Genomic DNA, 10616 nt, shown 5'->3' with positions numbered 1-10616 from the left:
TAATGATGAAAACTCTGAAAATGAAATCAAGAAAAGACTCCCATTTACCATTGCAACAAAAAGAATAAAATATCTAGGAATAAACCTAGCTAAGGAGAAAAAAGACCTGGATGCAGAAAATTATAAGACACTGATGAAAGAAATTAAAGATGATACAAATAGATGGAGAGATATACCATGCTCCTGGATTGGAAGAATCAATATTGTGAAAATGACTCTACTACCCAAAGCAATCTACAGATTCAATGCAATCCCTATCAAACTACCACTGGCATTTTTCACAGAGCTAGAACAAAAAATTTCAAAATTTGTTGGGGAAAACAAAAGACCCCGAATAGCCAAAGCAATCTCGAGAACGAAAAACGGAGCTGGAGGAATCAGGCTCCCTGACTTCAGACTCTACTACAAAGCTACAGTAATCAAGACAGTGTGGTACTGGCACAAAAACAGAAAGATAGATCAATGGAACAGGATAGAAAGCCCAGAGATAAACCCACGCACATATGGTCACCTTATCTTTGATAAAGGAGGCAGGAATGTACAGTGGAGACAGGACAGCCTCTTTAATAAGTGGTGCTGGGAAAACTGGACAGGGACGTGTAAAAGGATGAGATTAGATCATTCCCTAACACCATACACAAAAATAAGCTCAAAATGGATTAAAGACCTAAATGTAAGGCCAGAAGCTATCAAACTCTTAGAGGAAAACATAGGCAGAATACTCTATGACATAAATCACAGCAAGATCCTTTTGGACCCACCTCCTAGAGAAATGGAAATAAAAACAAAGATAAACAAATGGGACTTAATGAAACTTCAAAGCTTTTGCACAGCAAAGGAAACCATAAACAAGACCAAAAGACAACTCTCTGAATGGGAGAAAATATTTGCAAATGAAGCAACTGACAAAGGATTAATCTCCAAAATTTATAAGCAGCTCATGCAGCTCAATAGCAAAAAAACAAACAACCCAATCCAAAAATGGGCAGAAGACTTAAATAGGCATTTCTCCAAAGAAGATATACAGACTGCCAACAAACACATGAAAGAATTCTCAACATCATTAATCATTAGAGAAATGCAAATCAAAACTACAATGAGATATCATCTCACACCAGTCAGAATGGCCATCATCAAAAAATCTACAAACAATAAATGCTAGAGAGGGGGCGGAGAAAAGTGAACACTCTTTCACTGTTGGTGGGAATGTAAAAGGATACAGCCCCTATGGAGAACAGTATGGAGGTTCCTTAAAACACTAAAAATAGAACTACCATATGACCCAGCAACCCCACTACTAGACATATACCCTGAGAAAACCATAATTCAAAAAGAGACATGTACCAAAATGTTCATTGCAGCTCTATTCACAATAGCCTGGAGATGGAAACAACCTAAGTGTCCATCATCGGATGAATGGATAAAGAAGATGTGGCACATATATACAATGGAATATTACTCAGCCATAAAAAGAAACGAAACTGAGATATTTGTAATGAGGTGGATAGACCTAGAGTCTGTCATACAGAGTGAAGTAAGTCAGAAAGAGAAAGACAAATACCGTATGCTAACACATATATATGGAATTTAAGAAAAAAAAAAAGTCATGAAGTACCTTGGGGTAAAACAGGAATAAAGACACAGACCTACTTGAGAATGTACTTGAGGATATGGGGAGGTGGAAGGGTAAGCTGTGACAAAGCGAAAGAGAGGCATGGACATATATACAGTACCAAATGTAAGGTAGATAGAAAGTGGGAATCAGCCGCATAGCACAGGGAGATCAGCTCGGTGCTTTGTGACCGCCTGGAGGGGTGGGATAGGGAGGGTGGGAGGGAGGGAGACGCAAGAGGGAAGGGATGTGAGAACAGATGTATATGTATGACTGGTTCACTTTGTTATAAACCAGAAACTAAAAAAATAAAAAGAACTAGGAAAAAAAAATCTAAACATACTCTTACTATATGATTTAGCAATTGTGTTCTTTGGTATTTAACCAAATGAATTGAGAACTTATACCCATACAAAAACATGCAAATGGAAGTTTTCAGCAGCTTTATTCATAACTGGAAGCAGCCAAGATGTTCTTTAGTAGGTGAATGCCTACATAAACTCTGGTACATCTCTATGATGAAATACTATTCAGCACTAAAAAGAAACGAGCTATCAAGGCATGAAAAGATGTGAAAGATATTTAAATGCATATTATTAAGTGAAAGAAGCCAATATTATAAGGCTACATAATGTATGATTCTAATTATATGATATTCTAGAAAGGGCAAAACTATGGAGACAGCAAAAAGATCAGTGGTTGCTAGGGGTTGGGAGGGATAAAGGGATGAGTAGTTAGAGCACAGAGGATTTTGGGGAAAATGACATTATTCTGTATGATACTATAATGGTGTATACATGTCATTATACATTTGTCCAAACCCCATAGAACATACAATACAGAGTGAATACTAATGTAAACTATGAACCTGGGTAATAATGATGTGTCAATGTAGATTCATCTATTGTAGAAATTGTACCACTCTGATATGGGATGTTGATAGCAGAGGAGGCTGGGGATTGAGAGGTATCTGGGAACTCTCTGTCCTTTCTGCTCAATTTTGCTATGAGCCTAAAAGTGCTCTAAAAATAAAGTCCATTAAAAATACATTTCACAGCTTCAGATTTGAGATTTCTTCATCAAAACTGAACAAAACAAAAATTAGAGGCAGAAGAGAGATAAAGTTATATAGAAAAGTGAAAAATAAGTTTGCAATATTTCAAAGAGAAAGTATGAAATTATGCAAACAAGATGTGAATATAAGAAAAATATTTTTAAAAGATATAGGGAAAGTGGAGGAACCAATGGCATTGGCCTGGAAGTCCCAACTGTATTGATCCATAATTATGAGTAAGCTCTTGAGCAAGCCAGGTGGAAGGAGGAAAAGGTTGTAGCCAGAGAGTGGGAAGTTTGAATTCATTGCTTCAGAGATAATGAAGCAGTTTTGAGTTACTTTCATTCACTCATTTAATACATTTTTATCGGATGCCTACTATGTGCCAGACACTATTCAAGGTACTTGAGATAACATCAATAAAAACAACAACAACAACAACAACAAAGATTCATGCCATTGTGGAGTCGACATTTTAGTAGCCTTTTGCTTCCTGACAAATTACTCCAAAATATATCAGCCTCCAATGATAAACATTCATTATCTTACACAGGGCCAGGAATTCAGGGGAAGTTGTGTCTATTTCATGAGGTTACAGTTAATATGTCAGCCAGGGCAGCAGTCATCTGAAGGCTTGATGGGCTGGAGGATCGGCTTTCAGGTTCACTCACATGGCTTTTGGAAGTGGCCTCATTTTCTTGCTAGCTGTTAGCCAGAGGCCTCATCTCCTCATTATATGGGCCTCACCACAGGACTTCTCATGACAGGGCAGCTGACTTCCCCCAGAGTGAATGATCTGAGAGTGAGAGAGAGAAACTAAGGTACAAGTTCTTTTGGAAACAAATCTCAGAAGTAGCTTACTAGCATTTCTGTCACTTTTAGGTACTGAGGATAAAACAATGAGCAAAGAGGTCAATACCCCTGGCCTCTTTCAGGAGAATCAGCAGGCATGAGGGCCTGGAGATGTACATACAGTTATAGTAGCTCCAGGGCAGATGAATTAGAGTAGGGGCAGTCCAGGCATTCTCTTTAGACTAGGTACATTTGAAGGATGGAAGGCTTTGTTCATGAAGATTTGTCTATGCCCTTTGGGATTCAGGCACCAGATCTTAATATTCAGAAGGACTAACCTCTGAAGGCTGGGAATTGTCAAGTGATGGCCCAAATAAGATCAAGGACTTTTGTCTTGCCCCTGCCCTTGTGCACAATGAGAAATGCTGCCCTAACACAGAAGTGAGGGGCACCCTCACCCATAACTACAGATTATGATCCGTCATAAACTCTTTTAGAACAAAGCCTTTCCCTGTCTCAATAGTGCCTAGCACAGGGCCTACCACACTGTATGTGCTCAATAAATTTTTTGCCCTGTGCTTGGAACAGGAGATTGTGTAACACATTCCACATATTAGATGTCCCCCCCAATATTTGAATCAATGAATGAAATCCAGTAATTCCTACATAACATGTCTCAGCTGCATCAGAGAAGACCCCAGAAAGGACGGGCAAGATGAGGTCTCTACATGATTTCATGAAGTGAATGAGGTGAGCTAGGCAGCACTACTGAGGTTGATTGTCTTTTTGTCTAGAAAGTCCACTGAGACAAAACATAAAATATAAAAGTGAGTTGCTACCATATACTTAATTTTATTTCCTTCAAGCTATCTTTATTAATATGGTCCACATCAATATGTTGCAAAAAGGTAAGGAACATATTAGCTAGAGCCACTAATTTAAAGATTTGTTGGCCACAACCTATAACAAAATTGACATTGGAATATAATTGGCATGCCCCTCTAGTTCTAACCCTAGTAAAATAAATATGTCAGAAATATCAAATATATTACATTTGATATCCAATTATCATCTCCAGAAGTATTTTCCAAATCAGATTGCCTTGCAGCTGGTAAAATAATATTTTGTCTTCCTGAGTTCATAGATCCTGATTGGAATTTTCCTTACAAAAACATTTCGATATGAATCAAAGCTACTCTTTGATATGAATCAGTTTAAAAATATTCAGTAAACTTATTTGTAATAAAGTAACCACTGAACCATTTTTATATAGCCACATTTGGTGGATTTTCTTTGGATGCAAACATTTCTCAATGTATAGAATCATGTGATTGTAAATAATTTTGTTATTAGTATCTATGTTAGTTCAGGTTCCCTGAGAATCAGACACCAGGTTGAGGCTTCCAGGAAAGAGATTAATTGGGGGAAAAGCTTGAAAAAAATAAAGGGGAGGGAGTAGAAGAGGGCAGGAAGAGCCTTCAGACCATAGTGCAGAGATGACATCTGTGAAAAGAGAGAGAGAAAGAAAAAGGATTTGGTAGGAAGACTCTCAGACTGCCACACAGTTCTCAGGTTTCTGACAGTCTGATAGAGATACCATGAGCCAAAGTTGCCTGTTAGAGGGGTCCCCATCCCGAAAGAAAGGATATGCATTGGTAGCCCCCACCTACACTATTACTTCCCACTTAGTGATCATTTGGGAGCATTTCAAGGGAAGCATGGCTTTGGTACAAAGGCAATGATGGATGGAGGGGGGCAGCAGCTGAGGCTGTCAGTCAACTAGGCTCCCCGTAGCCACCAGACCTCATAGCAGGAGATCTGAGTGGCACATTTTCATAGCCACCACCATTCACCTTTGTACTGCACAGATCTACTTCTCAGTGCAGGTTTAGAGAACAGCTCCTCCCTCATTCTTGTGGGCCTGTCTTCATGAGGAGAAACTTTGAAGGGAGAGGTTAATAGGATAAACTACTGCCCCTACTGTTGCATTTTGTCTTTGGGCCAGAATTCGTAATTATTCTTTTCCTTTTCCACTCTCCATTTTAAATTTCCCTCACTCTCAGTTATTATCTTAATAAGTCTTGGAGGCTTATCTAGTTGTGTGAACCAGACCTTCATTCCTGAGGGGCCTGAACACTTAGCAATAATATTCTCCTCAGACTGGGATTGCTGCATATCCATTAAGTTACAATAGGGCAAGAGAGTACCAGGAGGCACCCAAGTAGATCACCTGGTTCCACATTCATTTCTCCCTGATCCATTGTATAAAAGCAGCCCTACCTCCTCCTATTGATCATAGTCAATTATTCCTGCCACAATGTGATTTCTCTTCTTGCCTGCAGGTCCCTGGACACCAGTAGTCCAATTCTTATCATTTGACGGGATACCTGCTATGACCCCATGGACCATTTTGGTGGGAAGTAGACACACTCCTGCTTCTAACCTTGATTCCAGATCCAATTCTTCCAATTAAGGCCAAAGCCCAATATTGTGGTCTATATACTGCATCCTAGAGAACGATACCTATTTTTTTTAGTGTTGCCTTTGGTGCTTTAGCTGTGCCTTTAAATGTGTTTTATGTGGTCAACTGCTTCTGGATAGTGCAGCGTGTGATATGACCAATGGATCCCCTTGTCATGGACCCATTTATGCACATCCTTTACTGTGAAGTGGTTACCCTGTGCAGATGTTATTCTGGGTGGGATTCCATGACCATGAATCAGACATTCAAATAGACCCCGGTTACTGGTGCTTACTGAGGCTGTGCAAGCAGAAAACAAAATCTGATACCCTATCAGCATGAACCTCTGACCCTTCCAGGATAGAAGTGGTCCAATGTGGTCAACTTGCCACTAAGTGACCTGTTGGTCTCCTTGAAAATAATGATATATTTGGGAAGCAACCTTGGCTTCTGTTGCCACAGGTTGGATATTCATAACGGGAAGCAGCTAGAATGTTTCGGTGTATAGATTTTTATGCTATTGGGCCCATACATTGGCTCCATTTCTGCCACCATGGCCACTCCTTTGAGGTGCCCATTAGGCCAGTCCTGAGGTAGCCAAGATGGATGCTGGTTAATGTCAATTAGCCAAGTCACTTTGTCTACTAGTTATCCAGTTACTCTTTTATGATGGATAGTTTCAAGTAGCCATTAATGTAGGATTGATTAAAAAAAACTTCCTATTTTATGACCACTCCCATATGTCCATTCACATGCCTTTACTCCAGACTACCTTTTCTCTGATCTTTTCTTTCCAGGCTCCTGACCAGATGGTCAGATCATTGGTCACTACATATGAATCCATGTATACTCTCACCTTGAGCCACTTTTCCTTCCATACGTAGTGAATGATCAGATGCACTGCTTGTAGCCCTACCCACTGGGAAGATTTTCCATCCCTGCTGCTTTTCAGGACCACCCCTAAATGTGGCTCTAATGCATTCACCATCAATTTTTACTTGCATCCACCCACCAAGCTGATCCACCTATAAACCAACCTTGAGCTTTTTTCCCTCCTCCTTCAGCAGGTTATATGGGACCATACACTCTCCCACACCCATAAAGCTAAAGGTACAAGCCAGGTGAGAGGCACTGGTACAATTGTGGTGGGCAATATGGGGATCTAAGCTATCTGCTCATGCACCTATCCTGTGCCTTCTGGTCCTCTTTGCAACTAATTCAGATGTTCTGTTTCCAACTTATGGCCTGAAAGAATTCTGTGGATACTGAAAGAATCCACATTAATAGATAGTTCCATATGTATGGTCACTTGGAGTTACATAGTCAAGCATTCTCTGTCTACCAGATCCTGGTACCAAACCAGGAGATCTCTCTCAAAAGGGATATAATTATCAGCTGTGGATGGCATGGCTTTACTCTAGAATCCTGGGACTTCTCATAAGGTCCACACTGCATCCTTTTCTACCCAAAGCACAGAGACTACTGAATCATGTGGCCCAAGCAACAAAGCTGATGGCAGCATGGGCTGGCCCTACTGCAGGAATCCTTCCTGCATAGAAGACCCCACTGAAAGATGGAAGCCTTCTGTGCCAACTAGGATATAGGCCAGAGCAGTATACCTAAGTGTTGCTTCCAAAACCCAAAGAGGCCTCCCAAGTGCTGTGCTTCCTTATTTGTTGGAGGGGATGCAAGGTACAGAAACTTGTCTTTTACTCTGGAGGAGGTATCCTGGCATCCTCTTGACCACTGTAACTTAAAAAAGGTTAATAATGTGATAAGTCTCTAAATCTTCTTAGGGTTTATCTCCCACCCTCTAGAGCACGTGTCTTACCAAGGCCTCTAGTGTAATAGCCCCTTATTGCCCGTCCTTTCCAATCAGTATAATGTAAAGGACCTAACAGATCAGTATGATGTTCTGTGAAATGGCTTGACAGTTCAGACCTTGTTTGTGGTAAGCAAAATCTATAAATGAATATGTTATCTATTCCAGATGCGGATGTGAATTTTTTTCTTTTCCCCCCAGATTTATTGAGATATAATTGACATATAACGTTGTGTGGGTTTAAAGCTTACAACATGGTGATTTGATACACCTTTATACTGAGAAATGATTACCACCATTACCTCACATAATTACCATTTTTTTTAGAATGGGAACATTTAAGATCTATTCTCTTAGCAAGTTTCAACTGTATAATACAGTATTATTAACTATAGTTACCATACTATACCTTAGATCCCGAGAACTTATTCATATTATAACTGGAAGTCTGTGCCCTTTGACCAATATCACTACGTTTCCTCCCCCACCCCAGTCCTTGGCAACCACCATTCTACTCTCTGTTTCTGTGAATTTGGCTTTTTTAGATTCCACACATAAGTAATAACATACAGTATTTGTCTTTCTCTGTCTGACTAATTTCACTTAACGTAATACCCCCAAGTTTCAATCATGTTATTGAAATGGCAGGATTTCGTTACTTTTCATGGCTGAAAAATATTCTGTTGTACATATATACCACAAGTTCTTTAACTATTTATCCATCGACAGACACCTAGGTTATTTCCATGTCTTGGTTACCATGAATAATGTTATAATGAACATGGAAGTGCAGATTGTTTTTTTGAGATATTGATTTCATTACCTGTCTTTGTGAATTTTCCATAGTGGTGTGTTTTGCTTCCCTTAGCTTTATCTTTGTGTACCTTCTGGAGGTTTTTTCTTTGTGGTTACCATGAGGTTTACATAAAGTACACTTATAGATATAACAGTCTATATTAAACTGGTAACAATTTAAATTCAATCACATACAAAAGCTCTACCAATGTATCCCCCAACAATTTTATGTTTTTGATGTCACACTTTATCTCTTCTTATATTGCGGATCCATTAACAAATTATTTTAGCTATAGTTATTTTTAATACTTTGTTCTTTAACCTTCATACCATAAATGATTAACATACCACCATATTACACTATTAGAGTATTCTGAATTTGATATATGCTTACCTTTACTAGTGTGTTTTATATGTTAATATGTTTTCATGTTACTAATTAGGGTCCATTCATTTCACCTTGAAGAACTCCTTTCAGCATTTCTTGTAAGGCTGGTCTAGTGATGATGAACTCTCTTAGCTTTTGTTTGTTTGGGAAAGTCTTTATCTCACTGTTATTTCTGAAAGATAACTTTGCTGGTTAAGTATTATTGATTGGCATTTTTTTTCTTTCACCACAATGAATATACTATCCCAATCTCCCTTGTTCTGTAAGGTTTTGGCTGAAAAATCCACTGATAACATTATGGAAGTCCCCTTGTATCTGAGGAAATTTTTCTTCTTGCTTCTTTCAAAATTCTGTCTTTGTGTTTTGTTTTAGGTAATTTTATTATAATGTGTCTTGGAGATGATCATATTGCACTAAAAGTTTCAGGTGGCCAATTAGCTTCATGATCTTGGATGTTTAAATCTCTCCCCAGATTTGGGAAGTTCTCATCCATTACTCCATTAAATAAGCTTTCTGCCCCTTTCTACCTCTCTACTCCTTCTGGGACTCCAATAACGCATAGGTTGTTTTTCTTGATGGTATTCCATAGTTCACATAGGCTTCCTTCATTCTTTTTTTCTTTGCTATCCTCTGACAGTATAATTTCAAAGGTCCTGTTTTCTACATCACAAATTCGTTCTTCTGCTTGATCCAGTCTGTTTTTAATTATCTCTATTACAGTTTTCATCTTATTCATTGTAATCTTTAGCTCCAGAATTTTTGTTTGGTTCTTTTATTATGATTTCTATCTCTCTGTTAAACTTTTTTTTATTGGAGTATAGTTGCTTTACAATGTTGTGTTAGTTTCTGCTGTGCAGCAAAGTGAATCAGCCACATGTATACATATATCCACTCTTCCTTAGATTTCCTTCCCATGTAGGTCACACAGAGCATTGAGTAGAGTTCCCTGTGCTATACAGTAGGTTCTCATTAGTTACCTACTTTATACGTAGCATCAGTAGTGTATATATGTCAATCCCAATCTCCCAATTCATCCCACCCTCCCCTTTCCTCCTTGGTATCCATACGTTTGTTCTCTATGTCTGTGTCTCTATTTCTGCTTTGTAAATAAGATCGTCTATACCAATTTTTTCAGACTCCACATATATGCATTAATATGCGGTATTTGTTTTTCTCTTTCTGACTTACTTCACTCTGTATGACAGTCTCTAAGTCCGTTCACGCCTTTACACATGACCCAATTTCATTCCTTTTTATGGCTGAGTAGTATTCCATTATATACATATGTACCACATCTTCTTTATCCATACCTCTGTTGATGGGCATTTAGGTTGCTTCCATGTCCTGGCTATTGTAAATACTGCTGCAATGAACATTGTGGTGCATATATGTTTTTGAATTATGGTTTTCTCTGGGTATATGCCCAGTAGTAGGATTGATGGTTCATATAGTAGTTCTATTTTTAGTTGTTTTATTTTATTTATTTATTTAGTTTTGGCTGCATTGTGTCTTCATTGCTGCGTGAGCGCTCATCCCAGTTGTGGCGAGTGAGGGGCCACTCTTTGCTGCGGTGCACAGGCTTCTCATTGTGGTGGCTTCTCCTGTTGCAGAACACAGGCTCTAGGCACATGGGACTCAGCAGCCGTGGCATGTGGAAACAGCAGTTGTGCTCACAGGTTCCAGAGCACAGGC

The sequence above is a fragment of the Hyperoodon ampullatus genome (assembly GCF_949752795.1).
Source record: "Hyperoodon ampullatus genome assembly, chromosome: X".
NCBI lineage: Eukaryota > Metazoa > Chordata > Mammalia > Artiodactyla > Ziphiidae > Hyperoodon > Hyperoodon ampullatus.
The sequence above is the reverse complement of the archived record's forward strand: the minus strand, read 5'-3'. Positions refer to the sequence as shown.